The sequence below is a fragment of the Triturus cristatus genome, chromosome 8, assembly GCF_964204655.1.
Source record: "Triturus cristatus chromosome 8, aTriCri1.1, whole genome shotgun sequence".
Classification (NCBI taxonomy): Eukaryota; Metazoa; Chordata; class Amphibia; order Caudata; family Salamandridae; genus Triturus; species Triturus cristatus.
Window position 1 is genome coordinate 1,255,184,441 of NC_140591.1, and position 23,128 is coordinate 1,255,207,568.

Consider the following 23,128-nt stretch of genomic DNA (forward strand, 5'->3'; position numbering starts at 1 on the left):
TGTCTTGTTTCTTCTTTTATTTATTTCTTGACTTCTTCCTTCTTCATTTTGCCTATTCTATCTTCTTAATTCTTATATTTAATGATAAATAGGCATGCTTTATTGTCTCATCAGAGAAATAATGAAATTATTGTAATAGGTTTGTTGATATTATTGTATCCCCATTTAAATATATATGTTGCTGTTCTTGTTTTAAGTAAAAAGTATATTAAACTGAAAAGAATTACTATGAGCTCAATTCACAAAGGTAAAAAAAAAAGTCTAACTTTACTGCTTTTCTTTATTCACAGAGGTAAGTTACTACTAGTAAAGTAAAACCTTTGGTCTAAGTTTACCTTTGTGAATACCGAAAAATAGTAAAGTTAGACTTTTGGTCTAATTTTACTTTTGTAAATTACCGAAAAGTAGTAAAGTTAGACTTTTGGTCTAAGTTTACCTTTGTGAATACCGAAAAGTAGCAAACAACGCTAAAGTGTATGTCTTCCTTTGTGAATTAGGCCCTCACTTTATTTAATTAATCCTTAGTCCTGCACTCACTATATTTTTGATTTTCCAATTTATTTGATGTAACAGATGTATTTGATCAATGTGATATCAGTTCTTGTGATCTCATTCTAGGTCAAAGTATTTGTGCTGTCACATCTGCTACCACTGGAATTATGGTGAATCAACATGGGGTCAAAGACAGAAATGAATATCCAAAACTGGCATGTGGAAGTCTATGGGTGTAGTATTCAAAGTGGGCAGGATCGGTGGGGCACGACATGCCCATACATTTTTTTATTTAAGGAAAACAGTTTCCCTAATTTCTGTGAAATTCCAAGAACTGAAATGCTTAAGCTGAAGTGTAAGGCAGGGAGTCTCTTGAGCTGTGAAACCGAAGGCGAGCAGACAGCTACAAAAGCCTGCTTGCCAGTGTGCCTGCTTACCTGAAAGAAATGTAAATAGACACAGTGGGTCCATCTGCAAATGTAAAGGGAGCTTGGAAGCCATTATTGGCTTTAATTAATGGAATCAATTGACACTTCCTAAGGACACACATTTATTCTTTTTGAGTGGTATTGGAAAGGAGTTACCAGCTGAGCTGTGAAGTGTGTGCTTTTCAAAGGGGCATGACACAAGCCCCTGCGGTGGGGCCTGTGTTAACCCCTAATTATGCTCCACTGCTCTAACCAGGATTCAATTCTGTGGTTCTCTGGTTACAGACACAGACCTCTACAGTGAATTTAATAATTGAGGTTTTATAAAGCACAATAGTGCATTTCATACTGATTAACGTAACTTGCATTTTTTTTCACACAATGAGGTTGGGGCAAGTATGCCTGGGGCGGGGTGAAAGGCTTGGCTAATAAATCAAAATATTCTGTAATTGGTCAGTCCCTAACAGAACTATGCGCAGGAAACCAGGACCTCAGTGTATAGTTGTGTACCAACCTATCACCTTAGTGCCCAAAACTGACTGGCTATAGTGTCTCATTTGTTCTCCTACATAATCACAAAGCTACAAATGATTAGACAACCCAGAACACAACACTCCTGACTCTCTCAGGAATCACGGTAGCAAGACAACTCTTTTGCTCACTCACTCATACTTGTCCACAATAAGAGAAATCAGAGTCACGATATAGTTTAAAATGTTAATTTTAACTAACGTGCTCTATGGTGCAGTACACATGCCATTACCAGCAGCAAAATGCATAACCACAATACTGTTAGCATTGTTACAATTCCATAGAATACAAAAGGGGATGTCAATTTATAAAGACAGGGGAAAAGGACTATAGGACCTAACCACCATCCCCGTGATAAGAAATAGTTTGTTATAAAAAATAAAGTCCTCCGGGCTTTGTCAGCAGACCCCATACCTCAAGGCCTAGATGAAAGGTTTACATCTTAGCAACAGCACCGCTCTTCTCTCTGGAAAAGTCTCTCTTCAAGTGCCTGTACAATATGCAATTCTGTAATATTAAAACACACGTCTTTCAGTAGTGCAGCTGTGTGTCATGTTATGTCGACTGCTGGTGTAGACTGACTATTTTTTGTTATTCACGGACTATCCCCGGTGACACAACAAGGGTTGTGCCAATATGAGCTTCAAAACTGTACTTCAGAAAAAATCCTCTGAATCCCTGGCTTTGTCTGTGTATTGCCATTTCTGTTGGCGTAATTTTACAGTATAAATTTGTGCCGGCTGAAATCCCAGCACCCTTGTGCAAAGGCATATCTTAGTATGGGTACAGACTTTAAATGTTCACAAAAACAGCAACAAGTACTATATAGTACTATAGAGTGAGAGTGGGCTTAGAGTCAACTGCCTTCAGCCAATTGTGTTTTTCATACTTTGCCTTTAAGCAAATGGACATTCCATTAAGGTGATTGCATTACGGGGAAAATTACATTGTGCTACCCTTTCTATTGCTAATATCTTTTGTTGATGGGGTATCAAGTAGTTCCTTGTCATATTAATGATATATTTTGTATACACACCCATATATAGACACACACTCTAAATTATGTCAACATTTAGGGCCCGACTACGATTTTCCCAGACTGTGGATTTCCATTATAGGATGCAGAATATCATGAATTATCATGAGAAAGTTAATTATTATTAATTGGGCTGGAAGATAGTCCACCACAAGTAATAAAGTCACTAACTTGTGAGGTCCAATCACAGGTTTCAGTAAGTCAAATCTGAGCTCAACCCACGGTAGCTGTGGCACAGAACAGACAGGCTTAACTTATAGAAAATATTTAAAGTATTACAAGTAAATATTAATAAGCAAAATAACACACAAACAAAAATCCAATCATAAGAACTGCAAATATGAGTTTTTAAAAGAGTTAAGATACAATAGCTCCATAAAGCTCAAAGTGCCAATTCTGGTCGATGGTCATTGTAGAATGGGACCTAGGCAGGAGTTTAGGCTGATGGTGATGATGCCATGGTGGGATCCAACAAGTAGATTGGCCACACTATATGTAAGATAAGTAGGGAAGTGTGAGAATTTTTCTAAGTCCTTATCTAAAAAGGGAATGTGTTCTTTATCGGAGGAACAACTGTTCTCCATGCAGGACAAACATGAAATTCAAGCCAATGCCCTCGAACTGCCAGTCAGATATTTTGTCCTGTGGATCCAAAAAGTTTTGATAATTTCCCAAACTTGTTTTGGTGCCCACACAACCATTGGAGTTCAATTCCCTTCCAAGGCCCTCATGACCCAAAGGGGAGCACTTACATACTTTCAGGATGTCAGACAGGGTGTCTAGGCAAAGTCCAATCCAGGTCAGCTGGGATTCTTCAAAGAACTTTCCTCTTCAGCTTTATTACATTTCTGGAGCCACACAGGGGATAAGTCTTACTTGGGGATCTTACTACCTCTGGATTTGACATTGCAGGGGGTCTAACCTCCTCAAGTCTTTCTGACAGGCCAGAGATGCCAAGTGCAGCATGTTCAGTCTACCGGGTATGCTTTCACACATTCAGCAGTGTTTCCCTTTGAAGGGTTCACCAGCCAGTTGGTAGGGAACACTATAAGATACTTATAATTACTCTTTGACAATAAAATAAAGCTCCGCACTTCCTAACCTGCCCACTTTTTCAGTAGGCGCTGTTTGCTTTACATCACTCAGTTCTAAAATGTAATGTGTCTGGGCAAATCTAAGATGACAAAGCTATTCAGTCATACTAATCTTGGGCTCTGAGGCTGGGGGTTTAAGTAGGGAGTGTGCTCTGGTAATCATAGGGGCATCCCACATTCAACACTAGGATCAAGCAGGCATAAATCCAGGGACAAGGTCTGGTTGGAGAAAAGCAGGGCCCCTCAGCAATCATACAGGGGTTACACAAAAATTGTCCTGGCATCCTCTTCTCTCCCTTTCATGTGTACCAAACTGCAACATGTGGCTCAATGGACCTGTCTGTCAGGATTTAATACTGTGGTTTCAAAAGAATGCTCACAACCTTCCCTCACGCATATTCTGTTAAGCATTTTTAAGAGACTATACACACACACACATATATTCGCTGTCTATCTATCGATCTACATCTATATATCTATATCTATATATATATGTATATTGTTTCTCAAAAATAAATAATAAATAAAGGTGTGGCACTCCTCTTGGCAATGATGTTATTTTATTTCAAGTCGTGTTCTTTCTTCCTACGTGTTTCGAACCGTAGTTCCTGATCACGGCAAAATGTTACATTGGTCCTACTTCAATTTCTACCTTATATGCTGGTGCATATTGATGCTATTTTAATGCATTCTGGGTATGGTAGTACATCTTTTGTCAGTGTCAATAAACTTTGTTTTAGTTTACAAACAGCTGTATTAATTTGTAGCAAATTCTATAGATGAGACGCTATATTAGCAAAGGTTATACATGGTACCTTCCAAATAGCGCTTGTCATTTAGTAAGCACAAATGCGTGTTTGATTCATAGCCATGAATCACATGACCCATGTTAAATATTTTAAATATCAGATCGTATCTGGAGGAGAACTAAAAATGAGACAGAAAACTACAGCAGAAACATTAATAAACAAGAAAAAAGATAGTAAAGGAAGAGATCGTGACATAGGAAACAGTAATAAAATCATACAAGCAGATGACAACCAACCACGATTAATACTCACCTATAGCAAAGAAAGCTACAAAATCCAAAAGATATTAACTAAATATTGGAATGTACTGAAAAAAGATCCAGATATAGGCACCAGTATAGGAAATCGTCCACTGGTATCCTATAGAAGAGCACCAAACCTCTCAGATCACCTAGTGAGGAGTCACTTTGAGGCCACAAAAACAGAATCATGGCTACAGTCAAGATCCAAAGGCTTCTCAAAGTGTATGTCATGCAAATTGCAAAATTGGAAAGAATTTAAAGAATCTAAAAGACCCAACTGGAAAGATGTTTGAAATAAAAGAAACTATAACATGTGACTCAACATTTGTGGTCTATATACTTCAATGTTTTTGCTGGAAGCAATATATAGGAAGCACGACATGCCCTCTAAAAAAGCGTATATTGGAACATACACGTGCAATTCAAAATATGGACAATACATATGCAATTGCGAAACATATGTCAACTCATAGTGGAAAAACTTGGTTGGACATTTAATGATCAGGGCTGGTGACAGTACCTCCGAGTGAGTGAGGAGGAAATCGAATACAAAAACTACGAAGACTGGAATCGCGAATGATAATGAGTTTCAAAACCAAACATCCCTTGGGTCTGAATGGGGATGAGGAGCTGCATGTTCACTTATAATATTGAAAAGAGAATAACATAACTGGATGACAGCTATGAGCAAGAGCTATATAAATTTGGTGTTAAAAATACACTGATTAATGTGTAAAAATATGAAGTGCCTTAAAGACATCATGACTAGAATGTAAATTCATTTAAATAACAAACCAATTGAAATATTTGTCCCAATGCCTAAACGCGCACTAAATGAGTAACAGTTAACAACTTGCAATGCTGGGTAAAATCCATCTGCATATTCTGAGATGAGAAATGATATAGCAGAGTTTAAGGGCACTCAGCCCATAAACGTTCATAATGACACTTAGTCTCTAACTAAATTCCAGATACGATCTGATGTTTAAAATATTTAACATGGGTCATGTGATTCATGGCTATGAATCAAACGCACATTTGTCCTTACTAAATGACAAGCGCTATTTGGAAGGTACCATGTATAACCTTTGCTAATCTAGCGTCTCATCTATAGAAATTGCTACTAATTCATACAGCTGTTTGTAAAATAAAACAAAGTTTATTGACACTGATAAAAGATGTACTGCCATACCCAGAATGCATTACAATAGCATCAATATGCACCAGCATATAAGGTAGAAATTGAAGTAGGACCAATGTAACATTTTGCCGTGATCAGGAACTACAGTTCGAAACGCGTAGGAAGAAAGAACACAACTTGAAATAAAATACCACCATTGCCAAGAGGAGTGCCGCACCTTTATTTTTTGAGAAACAATTAAATTACGAGATGCTGCCCTGGTCTCAACGCGGGCACCGACTGTAAAAGTGCTCCCACTGTGGCAGGACATTTGAGGAAAGATATATATGTATATATATATGTATATATGTATATATATACTCACTGAAAAAACCATAGGTTTTACAGACGTTATAGTTAGGAATTAGCATTTAAAAAACCTTAGAAATTCACTAAAAAAACATAGGTTTCAGGGACGTTATAGTTAGTTGAACATTTGACTCATAAAACCAGAGAAATTCGCCTGTTATAGTTAGTTGAGCTAACTATAACTTGCGCGCCTGCAATGCATTGCTGATGATGTCACACATTACATCACTCATGACATGGTCAGTGACATCACTGATGACATCACTGATGACATCTCAAATGACATCACTCATGACATCACTCATGACATCATCCAGTGAATGTGTGTTTCTATAAAATTTAAATGTGTTTTATATATATATGCCAAGGTGTATTGAAGAATGAATGCATTTACAAGTGCCTGAAGGAATTATTTCGTATGTGTGTGACTGACTGTATAAGTGAGTGATTGAACGTGTCTTACTGAATGCATGGGTTACTGACTAAACTGTGTAAAGTCTGTATTAGTCTCTCCATTGGTGTGTAAGCAACTGCATGGGTTGCTGAATACCTACATGAGTGTCTATATAGGTTATTGATTTGTTGTTTGAGTATCTGTATGGGTCCCTGAGTGTCTGTGTGGGTGGGTGGGTGTATGAGTCTGTGCATAGATGTCTGAGTGGGTGATTCAGTGGTTGTATGGATTAAAAAGTGCATCTGGAAAGGGCTGTATGGGTGAGTTAGTGTGTCTATGGGTGTGTTGGTGAGTGAATAAATATCTCAGTGGTATATCTGTGACAAACTACATTTGTTTTAAGCCACTATATGTGAGTGTTGGAGTATATAAATGAGTATAGGTGAGACTAAGTTATTTCAAGAGTGGGTGCATAAATAAGTGTCTGCTTCTATCCGTGATCTTATAAGACAGTAAATATGTGTAAGTATCTGTATAAATAAGTGATGTGGTATGTCTAAAAATAACAAAGTTGGTGTGTATAACTGTATAGATGATTGAATGGGTATGTGATTCATTCTTTGCATTACTGACTAGGCGTGTGAGTAACTCTATGGATGAGTGGCAGCGTGTGACTGCATGTATAGATGTATGAGTGCATATTATAGTCCTCTATTGATTAGTAACTGCATGTATAAGTGGCTGGATGTGTGTGAAGACCTAGGAAATAGTGAGTGCTATGCAGTATATGGCATTCTTCTGTGTATGGTTTCAAAAACAGTAGTCAGCATATTAGAATGGGTGTATCAAAGCTCCAGAGGGCAGTACGCAAAATTGTAAGGCTGCCTAATTTTTTTTGTCAAAAAGGTTGAGGACATTTATAAAAGCTTCCCTATGGTTCCCATAGGTCCTCCTGAGACCTCTTGTAACCTCACTGATGGTGTCCTTGAAGCTTTTCCCCCTATAACGCAAGAGGTTCTATTGACACTTTGCTCCAAGGTAAAGTCGGGCTCTCCTGCCGATCCTCTGAAGCCGGACCAATTTAAAAAACTGCTATCCACTATCATTTACCCTTTGGAAATGGTGATCAATGGGTCCTTAAGCGCAGCAGTTGTGCCCAGGGCCTGGAAGCAGGCCAGGATACTGCCACTGCTCAAGAAACCATCTTTAGACCCCTATAAACCTGAAAGTTTTCGTCCCATTTCCCTGTTACCTTGGATCGCGAAGATCACCGAGGCCTATATCAAATCCCTTCTGACGGATTTTTCTACTGCAAATCAGAGGTTTGATCCCGCTCAAAATGGTTTTCGGCCTGGCCACAGCACTGAATCAGCACTTTTGGCCGTGACTGAACATCTGTGGACAGCCTTGGATGCGGGGCAGACGTTGGTGCTGATCCTTTTGGATCTCAGCGCCGCATTCGATACTGTGTCTCATGCCATTCTGTTGAATCGTTTATCTAAGGCTGAAGTTACTGGCCTGGCTCTTGGGTGGCTGTCCTCCTTTCTTGCTGATAGGATGTTTCAGATGGTTGCTCCCCCTTTTGCTTCTGGTGTTTTTCCTATTGGCCAGGGGCTCCCACAGGGCTCGTCCTTGAGCCCCCTGCTCTTTAACCTTTATGTTCAGCCTCCAGGCGATGTAGCTAGGAGCAGAGGGCTAACCATGGTTGCCGACAACACTCAGTTGGTGGTGGCTCTCTCTCGTGACCCCGAGCAGGATGCCAGGAAATTTCAGGGCGACCTCTCGGCGATCGCCGAGTGGATGTCCGCCAACTGCCATCAACTGAATACCAACAAGTCTGAGGTGCTGTTGGTGGGAGGGAACCATGACTGCTGGAGTGAACTGTGGTGGCCCAAGAGTTTGGATGTGGCTCCAACCCCTAAGCCTGTAGTGAAGAACCTGGGAGTTTGGATGGACAACTCACTTAGCTTCCAGATTCAGACAAAAAGGGTGGCAGGAACTTGTTTCGGTCTGTTGCGCAAGCTCAAACCCATTCTGGCCTTTTTTGATGCTTCGACCATGCAGATTATTATTCAGGCCCTGATTTTGTCCAGGCTGGATTATGCCTGCTCGCTGTACCTGGGAGCGAATAAATCTGAAATTCAGAGGCTACAGAGAGTCCAGAATGCGGCTGTAAGATCTCTTTTGGGCTTACGCAGAACTTGTTCAGTGACCAGTGCAATTTGCCACCTTCACTCTTTGCCTGTAGCCAGGCAAGTTGAGTTTAAGGCATTGTGTATTGCCTTCAAAATTCTGAAATTGGCATCTCCCAAATTCTGTCTGACCTTCTTCTACCTTACACTCCTACAAGATCACTTCGATCTATGGGACAATGTCTGGTAGTGATTCCCCGGGTGAGAAGAGTCTGTGCGGGTGGGCACTCTTTTCGCAATAGAGCTGCCATTCTGTGGAATTCTTTGCCCGCCCGCATTCGTGGGCTTACTAACTACTTTCATTTTAGGAAAGCCATTAAGACATTTTTGTTCCCCTTCCTGTAGGCCTTCAGTGTTTTCTGCGTACAGCTCTTTTGTTGCTCAGCGCCGGGACGCCTCTTAGCTGAGGCAGCTGTTGTGCTCTATAAAACTCGTTAACATAACATAACATAACATATTAGAGCATAAGTATGTGCATCAGATTGTCATGTAGATGATGTCATGAGTGATGTCATGAGTGATGTCATTTGAGATGTCATCAGTGATGTTATCAGTGATGTCACTGACCATGTCATGAGTCATATAATATGTGACATCATCAACAGTGCATTGCGGGCGCGCAAGTTATAGTTAGCTCAACTAACTATAACAGGCGAATTTCTCTGGTTTTATATGAGTCAAATGTTCAACTAACTATATCGTCCCTGAAACCTATAGTTTTTTTAATGAATTTCTAAGGTTTTTTAAATGCTAATTCCTAACTATAACGTCTGTAAAACTTATGGTTTTTCAGTGAATTTCAAAGGTTTTTTAAATGTTAATTTCATATTTTAATGTTTATAAAACCTTTATTTTTTCTATTATATTTTTAAATATTTTGGAACTCTATTATACTTCTTGTTTTTAACTTTTAAAATCATGTAATGATTTCTGTAATGATGTAATGAATCATGGAATATCTTCCCCCCAAAAATTATAATTTTTTTTTGGGGGAGAAAACTGCACTCCCATACCAGTAGCGTACCAAGCTTCATCACCACATGAATCCTATCCGCCATATTGCTAAACTCGTAAAGGATGTGCATTTCGTATCCGACGAGTTTGTGGCACCACGCCCCGCTTAACATCATATGCGCATGAAGTCACCCCATGTACTACTTTGGTATCCGACGGGTATGCAGTACCAAGCCACGTGTTACGTCATGTACGTATGGGGTCGCGCCTGCTGCACATTGTGTATTCGACGAGTACACGCTGCCAGGCCCTGTGTTACATCACAGACATATAGTACCGCACCGGGTACGCTATTCCCTTTTTTTTTTTGTCTCAAACTACATCTAAATAACTTTAAACAGTATATGAGAGCACGCAAAAATCTAAATTATTTTAAACATTTATAAATTTCTAACTTTAATAAACGTATATTATCATAAATATATTTTGTCAAAATCGCGTCAGGTGCAGCCTCCTTGTGCGCTCGATGCGCGATTGCCATGTGACCTTAAAAAAAGCATTTGATTGGTTTATAACATTTCCCATTGTAACAGTTGTACGACCCCACCCATTTTACTCATTCTCTCGACAGCGTTTGATGAGACACCTCGTAGGCTTGGGACTGCTTGCTGACAACTGTGGGCTCTCCACGAGAACGCTGCGCTGCCTTGGGGGCGATACCTACCGGACCATCACCATCAGAACACGGGACTGCGAGGACCAGGCTGCTTGGCGGTGAGCGCAGCTGCATCCTCTTCCCGGCTCCTCCCCCAGAAGGTTCTTGACGCCTCGCGGCCCCCGCTTCACGGGTGCCGCTCGTAGGCTTGGGACTGCTTGCTGACAACTGTGGGCTCTCCACGAGAACGCTGCGCTGCCTTGGGGGCGATACCTACCGGACCATCACCATCAGAACACGGGACTGCGAGGACCAGGCTGCTTGGCGGTGAGCGCAGCTGCATCCTCTTCCCGGCTCCTCCCCCAGAAGGTTCTTGACGCCTCGCGGCCCCCGCTTCATGGGTGCCGCTCGTAGGCTTGGGACTGCTTGCTGACAACTGTGGGCTCTCCACGAGAACGCTGCGCTGCCTTGGGGGCGATACCTACCGGACCATCACCATCAGAACACGGGACTGCGAGGACCAGGCTGCTTGGCGGTGAGCGCAGCTGCATCCTCTTCCCGGCTCCTCCCCCAGAAAGTTCTTGACGCCTCGCGGCCCCCGCTTCACGGGTGCCGCTCGTAGGCTTGGGACTGCTTGCTGACAACTGTGGGCTCTCCACGAGAACGCTGCGCTGCCTTGGGGGCGATACCTACCGGACCATCACCATCAGAACACGGGACTGCGAGGACCAGGCTGCTTGGCGGTGAGCGCAGCTGCATCCTCTTCCCGGCTCCTCCTTTTCCGCCCCTTTGTCTTTATTTCGTAATTTTGTTACCGCGCGCCAGTGGGACGCGCGCGGGACTAAGCTCGGGGCGAAGACCGGGCTAAGAGCGGGCCGTTTGAGGCCGTTCGAGACTGGAGACACTGGGCTGGGCCACCCCCCCTATATCTTATTAAGTGTATTTGATTGTGCTCATAATATTGACATTGGTGGGAGAAATGTCTAGGAATAAAAGTGCCGCAGCTGGTACTTCTATGGCAGGGACTCTGGATAATTCTATTGTTAGAGCTGCAAACATATTAGAACGAGAGATAGACCTTACCGAGCGTCGCTTATCGCTGGAACCCTTTACAACTAAACGCTCATCCCTAGAGAAAATCGCTTTATCTGCTACACCTGGGGTAACCACTACTAAACCTATATCAACTGAATGTTTGACTAGTGAGACTGAAAGCATAGACCTCAGCACGGATCTAACTATGGAAAGTAATAAGTGCAGAGACATTAGAAGGTCTACTACATCTGTAACTACCTCGGCTGATGCTGCCAACAATTTAACTGAAGGTGTCTCTACTCGTGCACAATTACATGCAATAACTGAGGCTACCTCTTTTTCTTCTTCCTCTCCTTTAACTTTAGGAGCAAAACCAAAACTCAAGGCTGCTCCGCAAGCAAAAAAGGGGAGACAACCAAGAGTGTCAAAAAATAAAAATAAAACAAATGCGTCTAATATCACTCTGGGCGCTGCTGATTATCCCCTGAACGAAGTCACCTCAGACTTGACTAGGCAACTAGATGTTGGGTTTCACTCCAAAATAATAGAAGTGTTTGAAAATTCAACCCGTCTGATCCTGGATAGACTTTCCAAGATAGAGGAGCGTCTACAGAAACTAGAAAAGACTGCCTCTACAAATCTAGAACACAATCAATTTCTGAGGACAGACTTACTTAGGGAGCTTCACGAACATTCTCTTCTTGCCAAACCTGCAAGCAACCCAAAAGAGAAAATTCCTCCCCCTATGTCTCTGCCGCTAACGGATAGGCACTTGGGATTATCAGGGGATAAATGTGAAAACACAGCCTGTATTGAAAATACCACAACTAGTAGTGGCCTCCAAAATTCACATACAGGAGCAAAGCCCCTGCAGAAACTTCTGGAAGTTAATATAAAAACTAACAATCTTATTACGCAAGATAAAAATGTGGTAGAAAATGGAACTGCTCCTGCAGAAGATGTTGTTCCCAAATTACCTATTTTAGATCTCCCCCCAGAATCCTTACCCTACGTCATTATATTGGCGGGAGTACCTGGCCTGGAGGTAAAATCCAATGAGTCTTATCTCGAATTGAGGAACAAAACTATGCATTGGCTCAATATCAACCGACCCCTCCCTTCTCACATCCACACTAAAATCTTATTTGTACGGAGAGTCAGCTGGGTGGGTAGAAGGAGTAAAGATATACCGGGAGATTGTATAATTGTTAACTTTAAGGATACCGAGGCTGTAAAATACATCCAGCATGCACAATCTTCTGTCCTTAATACAAACATCATTCCACTACCTCTCGATTACTTTTATCCTTATCAATCAATCAACAAGATGTGGGAACAAGTAGGGAGGGCAAAAATACATATTAACCGGGAAAGAGGCATGTTGCCCTATATTTAGTCAAGGCTGGATGGAGACCATTCCATTGTCAAACAGGTACAGCTGTCTGGATATGGTCGACTGACTACCCCTAAATTATAATGTCGTCGAATATGTGGGGGAAGTCGCAGTCGGTGATAAGCCAACTTCACCGACTGACTTACGGCCCGTACAATTGTCAACTTCCTTAGAGAACAACTTAGAAACCATCCCCATTAATACTGAGGATGATGAGTTAATTGACCATCTCACACTGACGAGCAGCGGATCTTCTGAAACTGTGGCTCCTGGTGCAACTCCTATTGTGACTTCATCCTCAGAGGGCGACATAGGCCATTCTATCACATTTTTGTCTTGGAATGTTGCAGGGCTGTCTTCCAGGCTAGGCGACATAAACTGTGTTTCCTTTGTAAAACGGTTTTCGATTATTTGTCTCCAGGAATGTTGGACGGTCGAGCCCATTCATATGAATGGTTATCGTACCTACCACACGCCAGCTGTACACACCTTGAGAGGGAGAAATAAAGGAGGCCTTTGTATTTACGTCTCAAATTGTTTAAAAGAAACTAAGATTTCTTTTTTCTCTGATTCCATCTTCTACCAGATTTTGCATATAACGCTGGGGGGCAATCAACACATTAACCTGATAAATTTTTATAACAACATACCGAAAGATGTATGGGCCTCGACCTTTAAAGAATTATTTGAGACCCTCAAAAACATAGACGAAAAAGAACTTTCTGATAGTTGTGTGATTTGGACGGGCGACTTTAACTACTTCCTATGCCCATTGAGCGACCAAAATCTATGCGGATTGGGAGAGATGGACGGTGTTCCTGTGACACATTTTTCACATACATCTCTGGGAAAACACCTTAATGATATACTTTTCTCCCTGGACCTGGGCTTTGTGAATGAACTATGCTCCCCACCAGTCTCTTTTAACCCCACATTCATTGGACGGGGCTGCAAATCAATAATTGACTTCATGTTAATATCCAAACGTTACTCTCATTATATCCTTGCGTTTGAAACATGCGAGGTAGCAATGAGTGACCACTTCCCGCTTAGTATGTCCCTTATTACAATGATGGGTAAAAACAACACTGTTACTATGACTCAGACCCTTTATGACTTTAGATTAGAACTTGCAAGGAAGAACGGTCATACCCTAAAATGGGACAAAGTGGAACCAGTGGCCTTCCTAGGAAATTTAATTTGTTCCAAGGAAGAGGAATTTAATATCTGTCTCACAGAGCACGTTGAGCCTCTCAAAGTCAATGATGCATTCCTTAGTATCTCAGAGGAAATTAAAAAGCTACTCACGAGACCACTGAACTCTGGGGCAAACAAAATCAAGAGATGGTTTGATAGAGAGTGTAGTAAGACCCACGCTCATTTAATGGAACAACTAAAAAGGGAGCCTAGGATAATGGTTGAAGTTAGATCAGCCAGATCTGCTTACCAACAGGCAGTTAAAAAAAGGAAAAAACAAATCAAACAGGAAGCCTGGAGTACTCTTCGGGAAACCTGTATTTCTAAAAATAATACCGCATTTTGGAAAGCGGTGAATGCTCCTTTTTTCTCCAATGATTTAACTGACTCTATCGTAACAGCTATCTCGGAAGAGGGTTGGTTGTCTTTCTTTCGGGAACTTTATACAAAGGACTCTCAGGTTGAGACAGAAGGGGGTTTTAACTCAGGCGATAAGGATGTAGTACCCTACCCAATAAATATTGATTTCACTATGGAGGAAGTTATGATAGCTATCAACAAGAGCCCAGCGGGAAAGGCCCCGGGTCCGGATGGAATTCCCGTAGACGTTTTTAAGGCTAACAGTAAGTTATGGGCCCCACTGTTAACTAAAGTCCTCAACAGTTTTACTAAAACGGGCTTCCCAAAGACTTGGCAGGAAGCCATTGTGGTACCCATTTTCAAGAAAGGAGATCGCAGTTTACCGAAATGCTATAGACCGATCTCCTTACTTGATTCACTCATGAAGATCGCGGGGAGAGTTATACTTAACAAATTACAAATATGGGTGAACGACACAGGTACTCTCTCCCAATTTCAATACGGTTTTAGGGAAGGCCTAGGAACAATAGAGCAAGGTCTGAATCTAGCACTCCTAGTAGCCAAATATGTCGAGGCAAAAAAAGAGAACTTATTTCTAACATTTGTGGACTTAAGTTCGGCCTTTGACTGCATCAACCACAATAAACTTTGGCTAACCATGCAGGATATGGGAGTGGACCCAAACCTCCTAATATTCATTAGAGAATTATATCGGGAGGCGGGCGCAAGGGTACGCTATGGGGAGAAGGGGGACTGCACTTCCAAATTTTCCATAGAAAAGGGTGTGAGACAAGGCTGTATTTTAGCACCTTTTTTATTTAATTTATACATTAACTCGGTCGCGTCTCACCTCCTGGAAGATAAGCAGGATTTTCCCAAAATTGGTAACTCCTTTATCCCCATTCTTTTATATGCAGACGATGCTGTAATCATGGCCCGGACCCAAATCGGTCTCCAGAGATCGATTACCAGCTTTTCTGAATATATGGGTAGCAGAGGCCTAAAGATTAACATAAGCAAAACATTTAACATGTGCTGCACAAAAAAGAAGAATCTTAGCTGTAATTCATTTTTATCTAACACGAAAATTGAGACTGTTAATACTTTTTCGTACTTAGGTATTACTTTTGACAAAAAGGGAACTTGGACAGCGGCAGGTGAATCCCGAAAGCTAGCATTCTCGCGAGCAATTGGGGCGGTCAAACATTTTTCAAATAAGGTTGGAGGCCGCCCGGTACCAGTCTTGCTTGATATCTATAGGGCTAAGTGTGTATCAATTGCACTATATGGCGCAGGAATCTGGGGGATTGTGAATACCCCAAGTATTCAAATTCAGATCTGTCAGAATGCTTTTCTGCGGTATTTATTGGCTGTGCCGGGGTCAACTTCTTCTTATGCCTGTCATCAAGAGTTGGACGTGCCCTATATTGTTGATCTCATTAAACTGGAGCCCATCTTGCTGTGGCATAAAGTTTGGTCTGGAACTGAGACAGACCTGAACAGGGACATAATTAAGGACTGTCTAGGCCTAGATGGAGCACTGAAAATTCCTTGGTTTAATTACGTAAGGAACTTCTTTACGGAGTTGGGCCACCCAGAGTTCTTTGACTTTCCAGCTAGCATGACGAATTTTTCAAGAAAGAAGCTTAAGCAAATTTGTCTGCATTTTCTTTCAGAGCAACGCTGGATGTCAGAGAAATGTAAGAGCTCTGTTATGGCCAATCAGCTACTTATTATTAACCCGGGTATCCAACCATATTTGAAACTAGTCCCCAGCTGCTATACTCGTATGCTATTATCTCGTTTTAGGGCTGACATCTTTTTTAGAATGGTCACCTTTCCTGAGCAGAATTGTTGGCTCAAGGAACTTATTCCTTGTCCCTGTGATCAGATTTCTGTCCAATCTTCCCTCCACTGTATTCTTTTTTGCAAATTTTATTCAGAACCTAGAAAAAGTATTCTTCGACCCGTTTTAAAAAAGTTAGGGTTGAGACAATGTAGAGTGGCGTTGGTCAGATTACAAATGTTAGATGATGAATTTCTTATCTTTTCGGTCTCTTTGTTCCTAAAAACTGTTATTAGATTCAGGATCTCCATGAATTAGATTATTTTTAATATGTTGATATTTTTAACTTTCAAAGTTTGTTTCATTGAATGAAATGTGATACATGTTTGCTTTTATGGTTTTGTCTCTTAAAAATCGAATAAAGCTGTTTCTGATTCTGATTCACCTCTTCTGCTTAGAAAGTGTTTTCCTATATACACATAACTTATACTACACACAACATGCAACGATCATCTTGATGAATATTCATGCTCTGTACATTAGCCTTCCACGTGTGATTGCCATGCATCTCAAAAGTTCCATCAAAAAACAAATATGTGTTACACGATGCCCCTGGTGTGTGTGTCTGCACATTATTGTGCTGCCTTTTGGCCTGGGTATTGCTGGCTCTAAGGAGCATCATCAGCCACGGGCAGACTGCACATCCTAGATCACATGCCATCTCATTAACGATAGTTTCCGCCCTCCCGACACATGATACACTAATCTAAATTGCTCACTCTGTGAGGTCAAAACTACAAAAGAAACACACATAAGTACACTTCCTGGCCAGGCAGGAACTGAACAACGCCCAAGTCCCCGGAATAATTATTCACACCCCTACGCTGACCTGGCATATGCAAGCCCAGCCCACTTTGCGTACGTATAAATGGGATAACCACGACGCTACACGTCCCTCTTCTTCCACACTACCTCAAATGATTTGCCGCATCCACCTCACATATCACAATGCGCAATAAAAAAAGGAAATGGATCCATGAGGTGTACTCCATCCTGGCAATCAACACGGGCTCTAAATTGTGAGCCCTACTGCCCATCGTCTACGAAAGGGATTCATGAGGTGTACACTCTCCTGCAATCAACACTCCATCTGAATTGTGAGCACTGCTGTACGTACACACAACAATGACAGCATGTAAGTATAGCGGCCTGGGTGCACAGGGCCTCCAATTGAGAGCGCTGCAGCGAGAGGGGTGGGGTGCTTCACCCTAGCTGCGCAGATCCGAACAAACGACATTGCCATGTGTGAGGGGTGGGGTGCATCACCCTGAGTGCGCACATGCAAAAAAGCGATGTTGCCATGAGTAATGATGTGATCTCTGACCTCATTCAGTCACATCGGTCTAATTTTAAGGACCTGCTGGACCATACTGTAGGATTGAGCCAGCGGGCAGTGCTGCCCTACAGACACGTGGCGTTGGCTTTTAGGACACTGTAGTGAGCTCCTTACTAAGTGTACATGCACACAGGATCCCGCCACTGCATTACACGCGCACATTATGCTTCTAGCATGCGCTCTGTTCCTTTGTATGTGAACGTTGGCATAACATATTATTATTTAACCTTGTGTATTCTCATGCACTCCAACTCCTCTTTGAACCACGATTACCACTAAAAGTTGGTAGATCGTACTTCAAAAACGAAGGATGCATTCAACTCCTATTTTCTATCAAGCTTGAAATAAACCTTCATTTACCTCCAGACGTTTCCACCATTAAATTATTTCTCCCTTTTCAGACATTCCATTGATTGCCACAAGAAGGGCGGAGCGGGAGCTGACCCCGCAATGATGACATTCTGATACCTTCCATCGTGGTATCAAGACACCGTCCCCGACCGGAGACCTGGTCTATCGTACAAACATACCCTGGACTAGGAGCTTGCACCAACATGTCATGGAACACACCAGTGGTGGCAGGTGAGCAGTGAAGCCTTGGTGTGCAAGACCTACAATTGAGCACAGTGCGGGTAAAGGGGTTGGGGTGCAAGCGATTTTCCCGTAGCTAATAATGTAGGACTATATTATCAAACAACGGCGATAACATTAGCACCACTTTAGCGACAGGAAACTGCCACTAAAGCGATGATAAGGGGTTGATAATATGCCCTTGTAAATTCCCATAGAAGCCCAGGTTCACACCAGAACCTGGGCTTCTAAGGGAATTCACAAGGGCATATTATCAACCCCTTATCGCCGCTTTAGCGGCAGTTTCCTGCCGCTAAAGCGGCGATAATGTTATCGCCCTTCCTTCATTATACGGCCCATAATCTCTGGCCTCATGTATTCAATTTTAAGGACTTGCTGAACCACACTCTTTCTCGCAGACCCCAGCGTCCTAGACAAACGGGTGACGGAGGGTAAACACTAAGGGCTGGGTGCAATAGGCCGACGCTCTGTTTCCTCCTCCCTCTCTTCTTTTGACTCTCCCTCCCCTTCTCCCTTCCACCCACTCCCCCTCCCTTCCATTCTCACTATGGTCCTTTCTTTAGGACTACCTTTCTTTACCTCTTCTACATAGCACACATACTTATGTATCATTTCTGTCTTGCAGGTTTCCTACGCTGCTTCCACTGGAGTCCAACCCACGTTTTTTTATTATATTGTTCTATTAAAGTTACATTTCTATTTATTTCTGTTTTAATAAAGGTTACTTATTATTTCAAATAAATACCTGAGTGTATAGGTCTTCTTTTTCTGACGACACTTGTCTATTGTTTATTGTGAAAGTCATCTGTTTATAGGAGATTTTAAGGACAACATTATTTAATATTAGAGTGCACCTACCAAACATAATCTAACTGACTATTAGACAAATGAAGCCTGGGTAATTGTACAACTGAAAGAGTTCTATGAGTGTATCACTTTATAACACCATAAGTACTGCCCGTGTGATTACAGAACAAATAAGGCACTGCCTAGGACCACCGAGGCTTCAGGGATTGCCAAGGCCCACCCTGCATATTTAAATAAAGACCCGGAGTGTGGCGATCCCCGGACTTCAGTTGGCCTCGAACCTCCCGAACAATTAGTAAACAATACCCAGGAAGGTGGCGCCCCCTAGGCTGCAAAACGTCTCTGTGCCCTTCCGCGCCTAATTTACATGTGACATTAAGATCCCCAGTCCTACAGAGACCCCACAATATAATAATTGGATTGGCCACAGAACATTACCTACCCACCAGGGGCCTCATTTAAAAGAACAAGTGAGACCCCGCTTTTTTTTTGTTGTTGTTCTTTTCTCTCCATTTTTACCATCCGCATCCCCTCTATTACAGTGATACGAGGTTTTCCTCCTCTCGCTTCAAGTAGCCGAACAAGTATTTGCTATCACAGGGTGGAAGCCATGCACCAACCTCTAATAGCAAACACAAATGTCCAGTGAATGCACACCCCGGGACATTGTATGAGCTGCGCCTGAGAGGTTGCCCTCCATACTACCATGATGCATTTGTTAGTATAAACGCATACTAACACTACTTCCACACGTGTAATACAGAGACCAGAATGTAGTGAAGAAGCAGAGGAAGCGCAAAATCTAAAAATATAAATTCTACCAGAAGTCGGATGACATAGTTCAATGAGCCGACGACCCTGGCATGAGTAGAAACAGCTACACGAACAAAATGGGTCTTCATCACAACACAAGCAATTTTGAAATATTGCTGAGTGGTGCCTTCTTTTTGCCTTCTCCCACTCGTCGCCAAATTTATGTAGTGAAGAGGCAGACAGCAGTGAATCCAATAAGTAGATTTCTTACAAGAAAACAAGACACCTGAAACAACCACCAACAGGAGCAGACAGCAAAGCAACCGTCTAATCCAGCACCGCGCACAAACTCCGCAAGGTTCCCCTCATGACAGCCCTACATTCTAACATTACATACTGAGGGCCATATTATCAAGGAACAGAGTTAAAATTATCGCAGCTTTAGCGGCAGGAAACTGACGCTAAAACGGCGATAATGGGCTTGATAATATGCCGTAGAGAATTCCGATAGAAGCCCATGTTCTCGTGTCGAGCCGTTCCTTGATAATATGCCCCTTAGATTCTAGTAGAATTACATACTAGCATTCTACTATGACTTACAATGGAATACTACACAGAGCACATGACTTTACAGCAATGAGCTCATAGTTTCATCCACAAGTCTTGACACCGGTAGGGGTAAGACTTTCGCTTCCCACTCCCTATATTGTATAATCGTAAACTAACACTTCTTCCACAAGTATGCTACCGCGGCCAGAGCACATCACTTTACAGCAATGAGGTCACAATTCTGGCTCACGGTTTAATTCCCGAGTCTTCACACCAGTAGGGATGAGTAGTTCGCTTCCCACTCCCTATATACTATAAACGCATACTAACACTACTTACACACTTATACTACAGCAGCTAGTATCCTACACCACCCAGAGCCTATCACTTTACAGCAAACAGCTCAGTTTCATGCCCAAGTCTTCACACCGATCGGCGTAACTACTTCGCTTCCCGCTTCCGGTATACTATCAACACACAGTAGTGGTCATTAGTTTGCTTCCCACTCCCTGTATGGTATAAACACCTACTAACACTACTTGCACACGTATGCTACAAACACCAGACCACATCACTTTACAGCAATGACCTCACGGTTTAGACTCTCGGTTTCATACTCGAGTGTAGCACCATATCATATCACCACCATGCCACTCTGAGCAACACCGCACTTTCAGACCGTTAACAGTGATAACTACCTACTGGCGACCGCCAGTAGGTAATCAAGAACAAATTACAATAGTTCCTTGATTCTTTTAGCTTTCAAAAATTCTCTCTATTACTGTCTTTCTAATTTTCCATATAAACAGTTTTTTTAATATTCAAGTACACATCGAAGTCAGAAATGCAACGTAATTCTATCAACACGCTTTCTAGAACATTCTACAACACGTAGAGGTTAAAATGTCATCAATTTTTTAAAATCGAATGATATTTTTTTGCAACATTTTCTCGAACATTTAACGGCACGTGCAGGTTAAAAGTTCACAATTGTTTTAAGTTCGAACAGTGCCTTCCAAATGCAAGTAGCAGGTGTGGTTGAGCCGAGCAAATTTTATCCTATAATATGTAGTACTATAATATGTATGTGCAAACTGCTTTTTCTTAACCAATCACAAACATACTTTTCCACAAAACAAATGTGCACCCTACTTTTAAAAAACAATGCTTTTCATCTCCCAATCAGGTACCGTTTTGTATGCGAAAAGAAACTAGTTCCCCATCTTTAAACATATCTCTTATTCTACGAAGGAACTGCATGAGCTACAGATATCTTTCCATACCTTCTAGCCATACCTTCAAAATGCTAGTGTGGATCATAGGACATAGCTATGTTTTCTGGTGCAAAAGGTATGCAGAACAGAGACGTATTGACTTAGACCTAGGTTTACAAAATGTGGACATTAAATGGTTTGGACAGAGAGGATTGAAGTGGCACCAATTGTTGCATTCGGTTAAAACCTGTTTGCATCTTCAACACCCTGACCTCATGATTGTGCACTGTGGTGGAAACGACCTAGGCACATTGAGTGGGGTATATTTGGAAATGCTTATGAAGGACAATTGATGTTACTTTCGCCTCAAACTGTCTTTGTATATTCCAATATATGCCAAAGACAGAAGTGGAAATGGTCCAAACAATTTTATCCTCAGATTGAAAAATCTAAAAAAAAAGTCAACAAAGCTGTCTCTGCATACCTCAGAGACCACAAAATGGGGTCCATATACAACAACAACATACGTTTTGATATACAGAAGTGATGGAGTACACTTCACAGGTCAGGGAAATTGAGTTTTCCTGAATAACTTGAAGCTGTGCATCCACACTTATATGTAGCTCCAACTAATGACCACAAGGGCTCTTTTTAGAACCACCCTATAACTTACAACTTAGGCCCCCTATTTTAGGGCCATATAACGCCAACACCCACACCCTTGCCAATATTTATTCTCCACACAGCTGTGGCACAGCGGCCAGACCATCTCACTTTGCAGCACAGACCTCTCTCTTTGATCCCCAGCTCTACTCACCCATAGGGGTGAGTAGTTTGCGCTTTACAAATACCATATTGATTTACCTTCTCACTCCCTATACAATACCACCTAAGCACCATACACAAGCTACAATGTTCTAAACAAAAGTTCATCCAAGTACCTATAACTGCATGGTGAATCTACTTGCACAGATGTGGCACAGCGGCCAGAGCAGATGACTTCACAGCATAAGACACACAATTTGGGCTCATGCTTTAATCCCCGAGTCCCGCACCAGCTCACCTTACCCGCATCAGACTCTACCCAATACCTCACTTAATTTCCATAGCCCACCACTTACACACCGGTAGGGGTAAACACTTCGCTTCGCACCCCCTCTATAGCACAACCTAAACACCCCACAGAGGTTACAGAGCTCCTACCATCCTATTTCCCACTTTTTTCCCCTTTTTTCACCTTACTCGCTTCAACGGAATCACAAAATGGCGGCCAACACTTCCTAGTTGCAACCGCTCACACCGCTCGCAGCCAATCAGCAACAAGCTCGTGCTCATAACGCCTCAGCCAATCAGATGGCAGAATTCCCAAATATCGATATCTGTAAATTTCTATATTTCTCCAAAACTACTGAACGAATTTACACCAAATAAACAAAAGTTTGCTTTCTAGACCAAGACCCTTCTCCCTGCCAAATTTGGGGTAATTCCGTTCACCCGTTCGACCTGTAGCCTTGTCTAAAGTTTCCTATGGAAATTAACATGGAGAAAACACGTTTTGGGACCCCCCTTTTTTCTTAGTCCCCCCTTGACGAATCACCCCCAAACTTTCAACATAGGAGCTGATCTCAACATAGAATTAGATTTGAAAATTTTGCGAAGATTCGTCAATCGGCGCTAAAGTTATATATATATATATATTCACTGAAAAAAACATAGGTTTCACACATGTTA